Genomic DNA, 15,602 nt, shown 5'->3' on the forward strand with positions numbered 1-15,602 from the left:
GTTTTAGCTTGGCCCTCAGTATTTCACTGGTAAAAGTCCTGAGTACCTTAAATTGATTTCCCTCATTCCCTTTGCCCATCCAATTCAGTGGATGGTTGCCTTATATTTGGGAGAGGCTCCTCTGGCATAGGAGTGTCTTTCCTGCCCTACTCTGCCCTCAGTTGTGGTGTACTGTGCCTCGTACTCTGTAAAGCACTCTGTAAAGTCCCATAGGAAAGATTTGGCAGGTTGGTGCCTGACTTCCTCTGTGACTGTGGCTTTTCAGAATTTCAGAATTATAATTTGTCATGCCAGTCCACAGACAGCCATTAAGTGGTTTAAAATTTTTTTGATTAGTTTCACCTTACATCTGGGGTAGGTTTTGCTTTACCCTGCTGTTTCACCAGAGATGAGGATAGCCATGGATTTCTTCCACCTTATAAAGAACTAGTCACTTTCTGGAGTTCTCTTAAGGTTTTTGTTTTTTTGTTTTGTTTTGTTTCTTTGTTTGTTTTTTGCATCCTCAGTTCTCTGATGGGTTTAGAAAAATTAAGCCTTGTCTGGTTTATTTTTGTTGTTAGGGTGAAAGTGATAACCTCTTGCAACCATCTAAATACTAACTGGGAGTAGAAATCCTGGTATTTTTAAAATTTTATTTTCCATTGTTTGTTTCTAAGGTATAAATATGCAATTTTTATATTATCTTGTATGGCCTTCTACATTCACTTATTAACTCTACTAGGGGTTTTTGTATGTTATTGTTTTGTTTTTTATATATTCCTTCTGATTTTCTACATAAATTTTTATCCTCTGAAACAAAAGAAAGTTTTACTTCTTCTTATTCTTTATACTTTCTCTTTTGTTTTGAGGAGGGGGCTTATTTCATTATCTAGGACCTCCAGTGCAATGTTGAATAGAAGTGATGAGAATGAGCATCATTCCCAGGTTGCTGAAGTAAGGAGGAAAAGTTTACTACTTTTCCATTAAATATGGTGTTACCTGCAGTTTATCACAGATGCCTTTAACAGACTGAGAAAGCTTCCTTCTATCCCAGCTTTGCAAGTTTTCTCATGAATAGGTGTTAAGTTTAGTCAAATACACTTTTTTTAATCTATGGAGATGATTACATATTTTTCTCTTTTATTGTTTTAACGTGGTGAATTACATTGAGTAATTAAAAAATTTTAAAACAATCTTGAATTTCTGGAATAAGCCCAAATTGGCTGTGAGGTACTCTTTTTCTATATTACTGATTAAATTTGCTAATATATGTTTAAGGAATTTTTGTGTATATGTTTGTGAAGGATTTTGGTCTGTGTGTGTGTGTGTGTGTGTGTGTGTATGCTTTTGTTTTTTCTTGTAGTAGCTGTATTAGGTTTTGGTATTACAATTATTCCTGCTAACTTATTCTAAAATGGGTTGTGTAATGTTTCTTTGTCCTCTATTTTCTGAAAGAGATTGTATAATACGGCATTATTGCCTTCTTAAATGTTCGAAATAATTCACCAGTGAAGTTATCTAGACCAGAAATGTTCTCTATAGGGATTTTTTTTTTTGCAATTTATTTAATAATGTAAAGCTGTTTAGATTTTGTACTTCTTCTCATGTACATTTTGGTAAGTCGTGTTTTTCACTTATGACCATTTTTTATATGTTGTCAAACTTAATTGGCATGAATTATTTGCTCATACTATTTCCCTTTTTTATCCTTTTGATGTTTGTGGATCTGTAGTGATACCTATTTTTCATTCCTAATATTGGTATTTTTTTTCCTTTATTTTCTTTTTTTTTTTTGCAGTAAATGGTCCTCTCACTGTTGTGGCCTCTCCTGTTATGGAGCATAGGCTCCGGATGTGCAGGCTCAGGCTCAGCGGCCATGGCTCACGGGCCTAGCCGCTCCGTAGCATGTGGGATCTTCCCGGACCGGGGCACGAACTGTGTCCCCTGCATCGGCAGGCAGACTCTCAACCACCGCACCACCAGGGAAGCCCCGAATTTTCTTTTTTTATTGTTGGTTATTTCTATTTTATTGATTTCCAACTTGTCTAATTATTTCCTTCTTTTTATTTTATTTTTATTTTTATTTTTTTTGCGGTACGTGGGCCTCTCGCTGTTGTCGCCTCTCCCGTTGCAGAGCACAGGCTCCGGACGCGCAGGCTCAGCAGCCATGGCCCAGCTGCTCCGCAGCATGTGGGATCTTCCCAGACCGGGACACGAACCCATGTCCCCTGCATCAGCAGGCAGACTCTCAACCATTGCGCCGCTAGGGAAGCCCTTCCTTCTTTTTAGTTGCTCTAAGTTACATTTCCTCATCTTTTTCTAGTTTTTTATTTTTTTATTTTATGTATTTTTTATTAAAGTATAGTTGATTTACAATATTATATTAGTTTCAGGTGTACAACATAGTGATTCAATGTCTTTATAGATTATACTCCATTTAAAGTTATTACAAAATAATGGCTATATTTGCCTATGCTGTAAAATACATCCTTGTCAATTATTTATTTTATACATAGTAGTTTGTGTCTCTTAATTCCATGCCCCTATTTTGACCCTCCCTTTTTCTAGTTTTTTAAGGTAGAATCTTAGATCATGGATTTTACACCTTTATTCTTTCCTATCATAAGCATTTAAAGCCATAACTTTTCCTCTAAAAAAATCTTGAAACTGATCTTAAAAATTGCTTTTTCTTATGTTTCTTTATTGTTCCATTTGACCATTTTCTGATTTCCCTGTGATTTTTTTTCTTTGACCAATGAGTTATTTAGAAGTGTTTTATCTTGATTTCCAAATAGTTAGGAATTTTTCTTGATATCTTATTTTTTAATTTTAATTTAATTCTGCTGTGGCCAGACAATATGCTCTGGCCTTTGATATTTATTGATACTTGTGTTATCACCCAGCATGTAATCTGTCATGGTAAAAGTTTCACTTGCATGGGAAAGAATATGTATTCTTCAGTTGTGTAGCAGTCTATATAAATGTCTGTTAGATCAAACTGGTTGAAAATGCTATTCAAATCTTCTATAACTTTACTAGTTTTTTGTATTCTATTTTTATCAATAGGTAAAGATCCTGAGAGAGGGGTGTTCATCTCAATCTCGCCAACTATAATTGTATATCTGTTTATTTCTCCTTTCAGTCCCCTTGATGTTTACTTACTGTATTTGAAGTTTCTTTTTAGTAGATACACACACACTTAGGATTTTTATGTTTTTCTAATGATAATCTTTTTATCATAATAAAAGTCCTCTTTATCTCTGATGATACTTTGTCTTGAACTCTACTTTAGTAATTTTAATATAGCTACACCAGTTTTTTAAAGCTTATATTAACATGGTACATATATTTCCCCCCATCACTGTCATCCTATTTGTGTTTTTATATCTAAAGTGAGTCTTTTGTAGCCAATATATAGTTTTATCTTATTTTTAATTTAGTCTAATAAGTTCTGCCTTTTAATTGGAGTTTGTCAATTTTAAAAAATTACATAAATTACATTATGTAATTACTGATAATGTTGGAACTTACATCTACTATCTTCGTATTTCTTTTCCATATTTTTCTTCCTTTTTTTTGTTGTTGTTGTTCCTCTGTTGCTCCTTTCCTGCTCTTCTTGTGTGTTTTTTAATGTTTTTAATCCTATTTCATTTCCTCTGTTTACTTTTTAAGCTATACTTTTTTGCATTTTTAGTAGTTTTAGACTTATAATGTATATCCTTAACTTATCACAGTCTACTTATACTTAATGTTGCATCATTTCATGTAAGTTATAAAAAAGCACAACTATTTAATTTCATTTATTGCCTCCTCCATCTCTTGTACCTCTCTTGTCATGTGCTTTATTTCTACATGCAGTCATCATGTTATAGTTATCGCTCTAAACAGCCAATATCTTATAAAGAAATTAAAAGAAAGAAAATATTTTCTATTTACCCACATATTTAGTATTTCAGTGTTCTTTACTTATTCCTGTAGATCTGAATTTTCATCTGTTGTTTTTGCACTTATTTAGAGAATTCTGGAGAGAGTTTGTGAATTAAGTTAAGTTAGTGATTGATAACTAGAAAACTAAGCACATATACAGACAAAAACATTTGTTAACTCCAGGGAACTAAAATAGTCCTACAGAGAGGAAATGCAGTCAGATCATACTATTGGGCTCAACTGGGAACAGTGTTTTTATACTAGCACAATAATGTAAACACTGAGTATTGCCGTAACCACAAACTGGGAGTCTATGCTCTTAATCTATCTTAGTGGGAAATCGATAGATAATGTCAAAGTAAAAATAAAAAATTAAATAAATAAGAAATAATAGGGGAATTCCCTGGCAGTCCAGTGGTCAGGGCTCTGCGCTTCCACTGCAGGGGGCATGGGTTCGATCCCTGGTTGGGGAACTAAGATCCCACTTGCTGTGACATAGCCAAAAAAGAAAAGAAAAAGAAAGAAACAATAAATAGCCATAACAGCAAGTTTGGAGTTTGGAAAGAGGGAAGAGTTGAGAGTTGGCTGAGTTTTCCTCTGGGAAAAGCAGGAGTGGCAGTAAAGTAGGGGCTGCTCTCTCTCATAACAGGTTTAGTTTTACTGTTGTCTTTTTGTATTATGTACCTGTACTACTCTGATAACAAAAACAATCGTTAAGCTAATGGGAATATCCCAGCAAGAGGGAAAATATGAGTATATAAGAAACAGGCTAATGGACTATGTAAGATTTCTGAATACACACATTGGGATGATGTTCAGTAACATAAGTGGCCTTAAATAGAAGAAAAGACAATTGTTCTGGTCTGTTAACAAGAGGGGACGAAATAGGATTAAAGCAGATGATGGTAAATCTGTGTGTTTGGCTAGCTGAAGGGCATCCTGGTTCTTTTTGCTATAAAAAGATGGCAAGAGAGTAAAATGGAAGTATGAAGTGTCACCTGGGGGCTTCCCTGGTGGCGCAGTGGTTGAGAGTCCACCTGCCGATGCAGGGGACACGGGTTCGTGCCCCAGTCCGGGAAGATCCCACATGTCGCGGAGCGGCTGGGCCCGTGAGCCATGGCCGCTGAGCCTGCGCGTCTGGAGCCTGTGCTCCACAATGGGAGAGGCCACAACAGTGAGAGGCCCGCGTACCGCAAAAAAAAAAAAAAAAAAAAAGCTTCTTTGAAGTGTCAGCTGCTTTTCCCTGAGGCCTAGCAGTGATGAAGATGAGGGGATTTTGTTAGTCATTTAAAATTTTTCCATTAATTTTGGGGGTGTATTTTTGTTGTCACGTTCATCCTTGTAGCCTGATACTTTACTTCTTAGTTTATTTTATATGTATTTCCTTTCATAGTTTTTCATCCGCTTGGTCTCAGGTTTACTCCCCTGAAAGACATTTGTAGTCCTTTGAAGACATGTTCTTTTTCTGTTCTTTAAATATGCAAAATAAGCTTTATTTATGAATATTTGAGGGCTGTTAGCATCTGAAGAAAATTATAAATGTCCATGTCATCCCTGTAATTTCTTAACTACTATGCTTTGGAAATTATATTGTCAAGAGGCTAAGGAAGCTGAAAATCGAATATAGCCCAAAGTCTCCTGTGTGTAACTTTCTGTCTTAAAGAGCCAGGTAGATGTGCTTTGGACCTAGGGGAAGGATTTAGTAAACCTGATAATAGTGACTGGAGAAAGCTGCATAGACATTGAAGGGACACTCAATCTAAGCCGAATGGTTAGAACTTGGGTCCACCAACCAGCTGTGGTTTCCTGCCCTCAGTACACACAGATTGAATTAAGCCACTGGGAGTCAGTATCACTGCAATGGAATCCTCCACAGCTTACCAGCTGTATGTTCTTGGGCAAATGACTTAAACGCTGAGCTTAATGCTCCGTTTTTTAAAATGTTAATGGCTTTGTTACCTTATAGGAATGTTGTGAGGATTGAATGACAAGAGTGGATGTGAATGCAACTCTCACACTGACATACATACAGGCACATACTTGGCTACAGGAGAAAGTAGCTCTCATCACCACTGCAGGATCAATCAGTAGCTAAACAGAACACTAACTCTTCGAAATTTGAGGAAACTTACTTTTTAGAGGATCAAGAGTTTTCACGTTTCAATGAGGCAGTTGGCAATTAGTTTAAGATTCTGATGTGGGAAGTGGGAAAACAAAATGGAGAAAGATGAGAGTAATCTGGAAAGTTAGGAAAAGTGAAAGATTGGGGTTGGAGACCAAAAGAAGAGTATGAGAGCAATTGCAGAACAAAGATGCTGAGATCTTAACTGGGGTTGATGGCCATGAGCATGAACGTAGGGGAAGACCCAATATTTCCAAACTGTGCTTATGTGGCCAGTGTGTGAATGTGAGTTTCCCATGAAATGAATAAAGCTTCTGCTTCAAAGCCCCTCACTTGTACACATGGGCTCCGTCCAAGGCTCTGGGACAGATTCTGGTAATGTGATTGCATATTCTTGCGTTTTCATAAAATTTGCAAAATAAGATGTTTGGACTGCAATTGATTAAGACTGTTGCCTGTTTTCACTTCAACTTTCTCTCTGACACGCTTCCTCTTGTATTGGGTGGTGTGGTATTGTATTGGAGTGGCCCTAGGCATTTTGAGGCTACGACCAGGGAAAGATTGAGTTGGGAACACATTTAGTTTGAGTTTTGTGGGATCTATGGATGTGGATCACAAGCATCCATGTACAGTTAATTATTGCTAGCTGTTCTGGTGAAGGAATGACTTCCAGGAATAATCCTTCTGCCTACCATGCCAACTTCCTGAAACAGTGTAAAAAAAGGTTCACGGCCAGATGTTATATCATGATATAAACGTGTCCTACTGCACCTGGCATTATGTATATGGGTAATAAAGGAGAAACAATATTTGAAATGTATGGAGCCACGTGGCCTGTGGGAAAGTCTTCCAACCCTCAGATGTACAAATCTGCAAGAGGTGAATTCAGTTCTCATTAATATCTAGGAAAGATGGAAGTTGTGTCCTGTGAGAATATAGTACCTTATAATGCACCATCTATAATTATCAAAGCACATTTTTTCTTTCTTGATGGAATTTGTGTAAAATTTATCAAAATTTCTATGTGTGTAGGGCACAAAACCGGTAGCAGTATTACAGACGCAGTACGACTGAGTGTGAAGTCATGTTTTATGCATCCCAACGTACAGCATCTCATTACCAACAGCAAGTTGTGAAACTGAACTTTTTTAAAAAAACTATCAGTATTGGGCTTCCCTGGTGGCGCAGTGGTTGAGAGTCCACCTGCCGATGCAGGGGACACGGGTTTGTGCCCCGGTCCGGGAAGATCCCACATGCCACGGAGTGGCTGGGCCCGTGAGCCGTGGCCACTGAGCCTGCGCATCCGGAGCCTGTGCTCTGTGATGGGAGAGGCCACAACAGTGAGAGGCCCGCGTATCTCAAAAAAAAAAAAAACAAACTATCAGTATTATAACACAGATTTCATCCGCCATGTTTCATGCTGATTTATGTTTCTGTTACTTCTTTAGAGATAATATATTACAAAATTGTCAATATGAAGAAGTGTTCAAAGGTTATGCAAATTTTAGGGAAAAAGAGAAGTATAGTGTATGTCAGACCATTAATTAATAGAAATATTGTTATATTGATTTTGTGATTCTGTATTTATCAGCTTTTAAAAGTGTGTAATTTATTGTGATTTCTTTTCTCATTCAAAATATTCACTTTTCTAACAAATTTTGCAATAATTTAGTTTTTTTTTTCTTAAAGAGCACCCCCCCAAAGTGGTATAAACTTCAGCCTCACAAAACCTGACACCACCCTGGACAAGTTAGATAGTACAGGATAGAACAGTTTTTCTAGAAAAGGACATTAGTTCACTCGACACCACTGAGAGTTTCCAGTTAACCACTAAACTCAAATGAGTGATTCCACAGACTGGGCTATTCTCAGAAATTGACTTTTCTTTTAGTACCTTGCTATGGACTCTTAATTCTCCATAATGGGTCAGCTGCATCCTAGAGCAGATGTTGGCCAAAACCTTCGGGTACCCTTGTGCTTAACGACTTTGTTTTTCGAATTAGCATGAGACCTCTCAAGCTTTCTTGTTTCCTCCCAGCAAAATGGGCCATCCAGGACACAGGACCTTGAGATACCAAAAGAAATGTGATGTTCTCTTTGTTAGTACTGTAAGTAAAGAATTTATCCTAATTTCTCTCTTCCTTTTTTTTTTTTTTTCAATGGAGTGCTAACCTAGGAAATCCTCTTTATGTTTTAGACCCAAAATTGGGCTTGAATTGTTTCTGAGATAAAACCAGGTGCTCTTTGTTGCAGTGATTACAAGTGAAATATTGATATGGAGGATATTCACAATGTAAGTCAAATGTAAACTGCTATTAAGAATTTGTTCAACTCATTCTGTGTTACTAACCTTCAAATGTCTCTGTAAACTTCTATAGACCTTGTCATTAATTACACATTGAAAATTGAAAGTAGGAAGCAAACTGTTACCACTGTGATCTTTTTTTCTCATAGAATTGTAAAGAGCAAGACAGCCCAACAGACTGATTTACAGTAGGATCAGTTCTCACTTAAGGGACAGTTGTCATCCTACCTTGCATAGTTTCCTGTAATCTTCTCCTTTGTTCACAGTTTTGCAGTTATAATCTCTGGTGTCCTAGGAGCAAATCCCTTGGCATTTCCCTAGGAGAAAAATGACTTCCAGTACCCTATATAGTATAGAAAAAGGAGATGGAGAGGATCAGATCAATTTAAGGAAGACCTGCTTATTTTATTTTCTTTTATTTATTTATTTTGGCTGTGTTGGGTCTTATTTGTGGCATGCAGGATCTTTCTTGTGGCGCGTGGGCTCTTCGCTGCGGTGCACGGGCTTCTCTCTAGTTGTGGCTCACAGGCTCCATAGCGCAGGGGCTCAGTAGTTGTGGCACACAGGCTTAGTTGCCCCACGGCATGTGGGATCTTAGTTCCCCAACCAGGGATTGAACCAGTGTCCGCTGCATTGCAAGACCGATTCTTAACCACTGGACCACCAGGGAAGTTCCAAGATCTGCTTATTTTAAACTTGACTTTTATCTTTATCGAGACTGAACCAATGGATCTTTTAAATAAGAAGACTACACTTTTCTTAACTCTTAAAAAGCATGTTGAACCAACTTCCTGAGCTAGAAGCCATAGGAACGAAAAGCCAGCAGAGCAAACAGATGAAGCTGAGTGTTTTGTTAATCCGTAAATTCAGTGTTCCTCCCGTGGTCGTATTCCTTCCTCCTGGATCAGACATCTGCTTATTTGTGTTTTCCAGCCGGGCAGCATTTCATCCCTTCCCTTTCTCTCCAAAACGTTTCTTTTTTTTTTTCTTTTTTTTTTTTTTTTGTGATACGCGGGCCTCTCATTGTTGTGGCCTCTCCCGTTGCGGAGCACAGGCTCCAGACGTGCAGGCTCAGCAGCCGTGGCTCACAGGCCTAGCCGCTCCGCAGCATGTGGGATCTTCCCGGACCGGGGCACGAACCCGTGTCCCCTGCATCGGCAGATGGACTCTCAACCACTGCACCAGAAGGGAAGCCCTCCAAAATGTTTCTTGATTTTCAGGTTTTTGGAAAGACCTTTAAGTGATAGCTATATTTATTCCTTTTGTAGCTCTTGGTGTAACAAAATGTATCTCTCTCATGTACATTTAAGTTTAGTGATTTCCTATCTTCTTGGTCAATGTGTGTACCTCTTAGGGTTTTGAGTTTGTTTTGTGAAAAGGAGGCTGAGAATTTCTTCCCCAAATTGTCTCAAGTGAGGCGACCTTCTGCTTAGAGTCTTCAGACCTATATTTTTTTAGCTGACTCTCTCCTACTCCTTTTCTCTCCATTCCTCCATCCTTTCTTCTCCCTGGCCCCTTCCCCTTGATTTCATTGTCATTCAGGGAAGACTGGGAAAGCGAGAAATTACTCACTGGCTCTCATCCTCTCTGCTGGGACCTGAAGGGACTTAGTCCACCTGGACAAGGTAACTATGGACGACATCAGGCAGAAGACAGCTTCTGCGTAGAGACCGCTTGGATCTTATACTGAATTGTAACCAGTGGTGAAATCAGAACAATACTCCAATACACAGTGAGTGATGGTCAGCTTAGAGAGGGAAATATTTCTCAGAATTGTGAAAAGAAGATTTATCTCTCTGCTTCTAGGAGAGCTAGCACCCCCATCCTGCATAAGAAGTCATTTTGAGAAAATACTCATGGTACAGAAAACCTTGAAAAACCCTGGATTAGATCACATGTCTCTCCAGCCCCCGAACCTGAGGTCCAACCTGCATTTTTATTTGGGTTTAATTCACATTCCGTACTTTTTTTTTTCCTGGCCATGCTACGCGTCTTGTGGGATCTTAGTTCCCTGACCAGGGATTGAACCAGGGCCCATGGCAGTGCCCAGTCCTAACCACTGGACCACGAGGGAATTCCCCACCCAGGTTTCTCCTTAATAGCTTATCTGGTACATCTTCCTGTTTTTCCTGCAACCACTGTAACATCTTCAGAGCTCCAAATGACAGCAAAAATGTTGTGTTTATTGACTCTTTGATTACAGTATACTCAGTGATCTCCAGTACCTCTTAGGTGACTATGTGAACTCAAGGCTTAACTTATTAGGGTATATCCCACCACTATTTAGGTCTTCCATTTTCCCTAGACAGGAAGCATCACCAGTTTTACCAGCTACAATTATTTTTATACTGTACCTTTTAAAAAAAAATACCTCATTTTTCAAAATCATACACAAAAATTAAGAAGAAAAGAAGCAAGAGAAAACATGACAACCATTAAATGTCAAAACATTTTTGAGATTCCAGTTGGTCAAGGCACAAAGAAAAAGCTGGTGAATTAACATTATCCCATAGAAGACAACATACTCGTTCCTCAGATGACATCTTTCTGAATTTTGACTTCTTCATGCAATTGATAAGATTACAACTTTCCAATAATATTAGCACCTCCCATGTTCTTCTGTACTCTCACATATATTCAAAATCTGTAACATGGCAACAGTAATAGTAACTATTAGAAATTGCCATTTTTGTAGGTCAAAATAGTTAAATATTACCAATTTCTTATGAGATAACCCCATACCTTGTGGGGTTAAGATTAGTAATAGAGGGAAAAATTGCTCTCACTTCTACCTCCATCCAAACTGAATGCTCCTTTTAATGATTTTTGTGTCTCATTGCAGAATATCTTTATATCAATATAAGCAAATAAAAATATGTAGTTTTTTCTATTCTTGCAAAAAAAAAGTATACCATATTCACTATGGGTCTTGCTTTTTTAAAAAATATATTTTAAGTGTCAGTAGCTTCAAATCCCCCTCACCCCTCCTTTTTTAAAACAAGTATGTAAGTATCTTACTGTAAGAATGTAACATGACTTGTTTCATCAGCCCCGATTGATGGATTTTTCAGGTTGATGATATTTTTAAGATCACTATTGATATGATCAGGCAAGTCTTTTGCTATTATAAACAATGTTACAATGGATAACACTGCCATGTGTCCTATGTGTGCAGATATATGGTTAAGATACATTCTCAGAAATGAAGTTCCTGAGTCAAATGGTAAATGTATTTGCACGTGTGATAGTTCACTGCCAGGTTACCTCCACAGGGGCAATTTGTGCTCCTGCCAATGAATGAAAGTGCTATTTGCCTACAGTTTCACCAACATGATACATTGTTAAATGGTTGGAATTTTTGCCATGAGGAAAGTCATATTTTAGTATGGTCTTATTTTGTATTTCTATATATACATGAATAAATCTTAGAATGTTTTTCATTTAAGGAACATTTTTTCCTATAGAGAGCCCATTTAGCTTATTTATCTCTTTTTCCCTTTAATGTTGTCGATCTTAATCTCATCATTTGTATAGAAGCTCTTTATATATTAGGAAAATTAGCACTATACTTCTAATATAAATTGTAAATAAATACTTTTTCCAGTTAATCACTTATATTTTGACTTCGCTTGTATTTTTTTTTTGAATTTTTGAATTTTATTTTATTGATTTTTTTAAACAGCAGGTTCTTATTAGTTATCCATTTTATACATATTAGTGTATATATGTCAATCCCATTCTCCCAATTGCTTGTATTTTTGTGTTTCACTGAGTAGAAGTTTTTATTTTTATGGCGATGAATTACCCATTTATCCATCTTTTCTTTAATAGATTCTAGATTTTGAATCAGGTAGAAAGGACACTGCAAGTTTTCAAAGGATTTTCCTGAAGTTTTCCTCTAGTAACCTTATATGTTTTTTTAACATTGAATTATTTGATTCATATGGACTTTATCATAAAATATAAGATTTAAATGAACTTTTTTTTAGGCAATTATCTAGTTTTTCCAGCATCACCTATTGAAAAACCCATCTTGTCTTCACACATTATTTTCTTGTTTATTTTTCCATATAAACTTTAGAATCACCTTTTGAAGTTTTCTTTAAAGTATACTGTTGGCACTTTTGAGATTGTATTACATTTCTATATTAATGTAGTTGAGAACCGACATCTTGTTATTTTTTCCCCCTAGAAATTATATCTTTTTTGGTTGCAATTAGAAATGGGATTTTTTTCTTCTTCTACATTTTGTAACTGGTTTCTGGTATATATGAAATCCAGTGATTTGTGTACATCAATTTCCTACTCTGCTGCCTTATTGAATTTTCTTACTGCATGCATGAAGTAGTTTTCAAAGTCAATTTTATTTTGCAAGTATATAATCGTATCATCTGCAAATAATGCTAGTTTTATCTTCTCCTCATTTTACACAAGCAATATATGACTATATTATCACTGAATAAAAATTTAAACAATACAGAAATATTTTGAATCACAAACAAGAATCCTTCCTAACTTGCCCCACCAACTATCTTTCCCAAATATAACCATTGTTCATCTAAAGCTCTTTCTGTATATTTCCATAGGTCTGTATGTAAAGTTATACATATTTTTTTTCTATTTTCATATTTGGAATAGACTTTATGTACTATTATTTTGTATAGTTGTCTTCAAGAAAATATTTTTGAAACAATTGCAAAATTAGAAGTTGTCAGTACAGAACAAAGAATTTATTCTCCTGAATCATTTTGAGGAAGTTACTGACCTGATAATCCATAACCCTCAATATTTTTGTGTGAATTTCCTACATCAGGGATGTTATCCAGATAGAACCATTGAAATCAGGTAATCAACATCAGTACATTAAACCCGTCTAAACTGATACTGCATTCTCATTTTGCCAGTTGTTGCAATCATGTTCTTTATGACAAAAGGATCCTGTACAGCTTTGCATGTTGCATTTAATTGTAATAATGGCTCTTGAGTCTCCTTCAGTCTTTCCTTGAGTTCCATGACCTTTGCAGTTTTGAAGATTCCTGGCCAGTTATTTTGTATAATGTCCCTCAATTTGAGTTGGTTTGGATTTTTTTTTCTCATAATTAAATTCAGGTTACTTGCAGGAATACACTGGGAGAAATATCATAGAAGTAAGTCTGTGTTCTTCTCATTGTAGCATATCTGGTGGCACATGACTCCCATTTGTCCCATTATATTCACCTCGATTATTAAGTTTCTGTCAGCCGGGCTTTCCCACTAGAATGTAACTTTTTAATCTTTTTGAAATTAATAAGCCTTTTGTGAGGAGTTACTTTGAAACCATGTAAGTATCCCAAGCTTCATGAAACTTTTTTACCTATTTGGTTATGTATTTATTTATATCTGTATGAACATGATTTTCTATTTTATTCAATGGGTTACAGTCCTTTACTATCATTATTTCTTTTAATGGTCAAATTGTCCCTGATTTGGCCAATGAGGGCTTCATCAAGCTGAGTTCTGTGTCCTTTTGTCATGTCTCGACATTCTTTAAGCACTTCCTTGCTTCCTGAAACAGCAAGATGTTTCAGACATATACTTCTGCCTCAGCCCTAGAATCAGGTATTTTTTTCAAGTAACCCCAGTTGCTTTTAGTGGAGAATGGTATGTAGAAGCCAGGATATGAGCACTTGGCATGATTATTGCTACTGGAGTATCCCTGTTCTCAGATCCTTTTAAGGGCTAGAGCAAGGGAATATATGTATATGTACATGTTCATGTATGTGTACATGTATATGTGTACATATATCATATGCATATATATTTATGTCCTTTTTCCTATGTTTATTATATGTCCATCTGTGTATTTTGAAAACCACAAGGTCACATTGATACTTCTAAATCCAGTAGTAAATGACAGGATTCATTTTAATGTTCTGCCTTTCATAGTTGTAGACCCTTTTCCAGCTAATGATAAACCTATCTCCCATTATCTTTAATATACTTAGTTATGTGATCGGTTTTCTTGAGTGTACTCGATCTCATATCTCCACCCCCCAAGTTCACGTGGGCATCTCCTCACCCGGTTTGGACCCTGACATCCCACTCTGGGCCACTACAGCTCCCCCTTTCTCTGGTGTGGGTACCTACCTTGTTCCCTTCCACTTAATGACTTCAGAATTGAACTGTCCAGGAAGTGGTAGAGGAACAGGAAGTACAGATACCCTAGACAAAAAATTTAATTGTAAAATAACCCAAACATCAACTTTGAAATCAAAATCAATTGTATTTCAATTTGCTTTTTATTTTATGTAATGCATGTATTGAAAATCTTTCATTGTGAATGTACATATATCTACTTCATCCTTTTTCAATTGCCTTGATGAATTCTATAATATGGCTCTACTGCAGCTTGTCAGTAAAGGAATGGTAAAATATACATTTGATTTCTTGAACTTTTCTATGCTATAAACAATGGATATCATGTACATATTGCCTCTTCGTGTATTTTCCATGTAGAAAATGGAAAGTGGAATTTCTGGATTAATGGGTATTATTGGCACTTTATTTTAGTCAGTAGTTTTGCTGCAGGACTCCTAGTCCCCAGAGGTCCTAGCCTAACAAAGAAAAACTTGAACTGGGCTCTTTTATTTTATCTATTTGCCTCCTAAATGTCTAATACTAAAGGCAGACTGTGATGAGTAAAATGCTTAACGTCCCTACTCTTGAGGTTATAGTTCAGCCGAGAGGAAGCTCTAGCTACATACACAGCCAAATCCAATAAAACTTTATAAGATTATTTTAATGTTTAAAACTCTGTGACTTCATGGAGGAAATGAGATATATGAAAGTAGTTTGAAGATAAAAAAAACACAGACAAGTGAGATGATGCAGTATCTGTCTTTCTGTGTCTGGCTAATTTCACTTAGCATAATGTCCCCCAGTTTTATCTATGTTGTCCCAAATGGCAGGATTTCCTTCTTTGTGGTGGTTAAATAATATCCCATTGTGTGTGTGTGTGTGTGTATCACATTTTCTTTATCCATTCATCCGTTGATGGACACTTGGGCTGATTCCATATCTTGCCTATTGTGAATAATGCTTCAATGAAGATAGAAGTACAGATATCTCTTCAAGATCTGATTTCATTTCCTTTGGATATATACCCAGAAGTGGGATTGGTGTATCATAGGTTAGTTCTATTTTTAATATTTTGTGGAACCTCCATACTGTTTTCCATAGTGGCTGCACCAATTTACATTCCTACCAACAGTGACAAGGGTTCTCTTTTCT

Source organism: Mesoplodon mirus (assembly GCF_964341445.2).
Source record: "Mesoplodon mirus genome assembly, chromosome: 8".
NCBI classification, from domain to species: Eukaryota; Metazoa; Chordata; class Mammalia; order Artiodactyla; family Ziphiidae; genus Mesoplodon; species Mesoplodon mirus.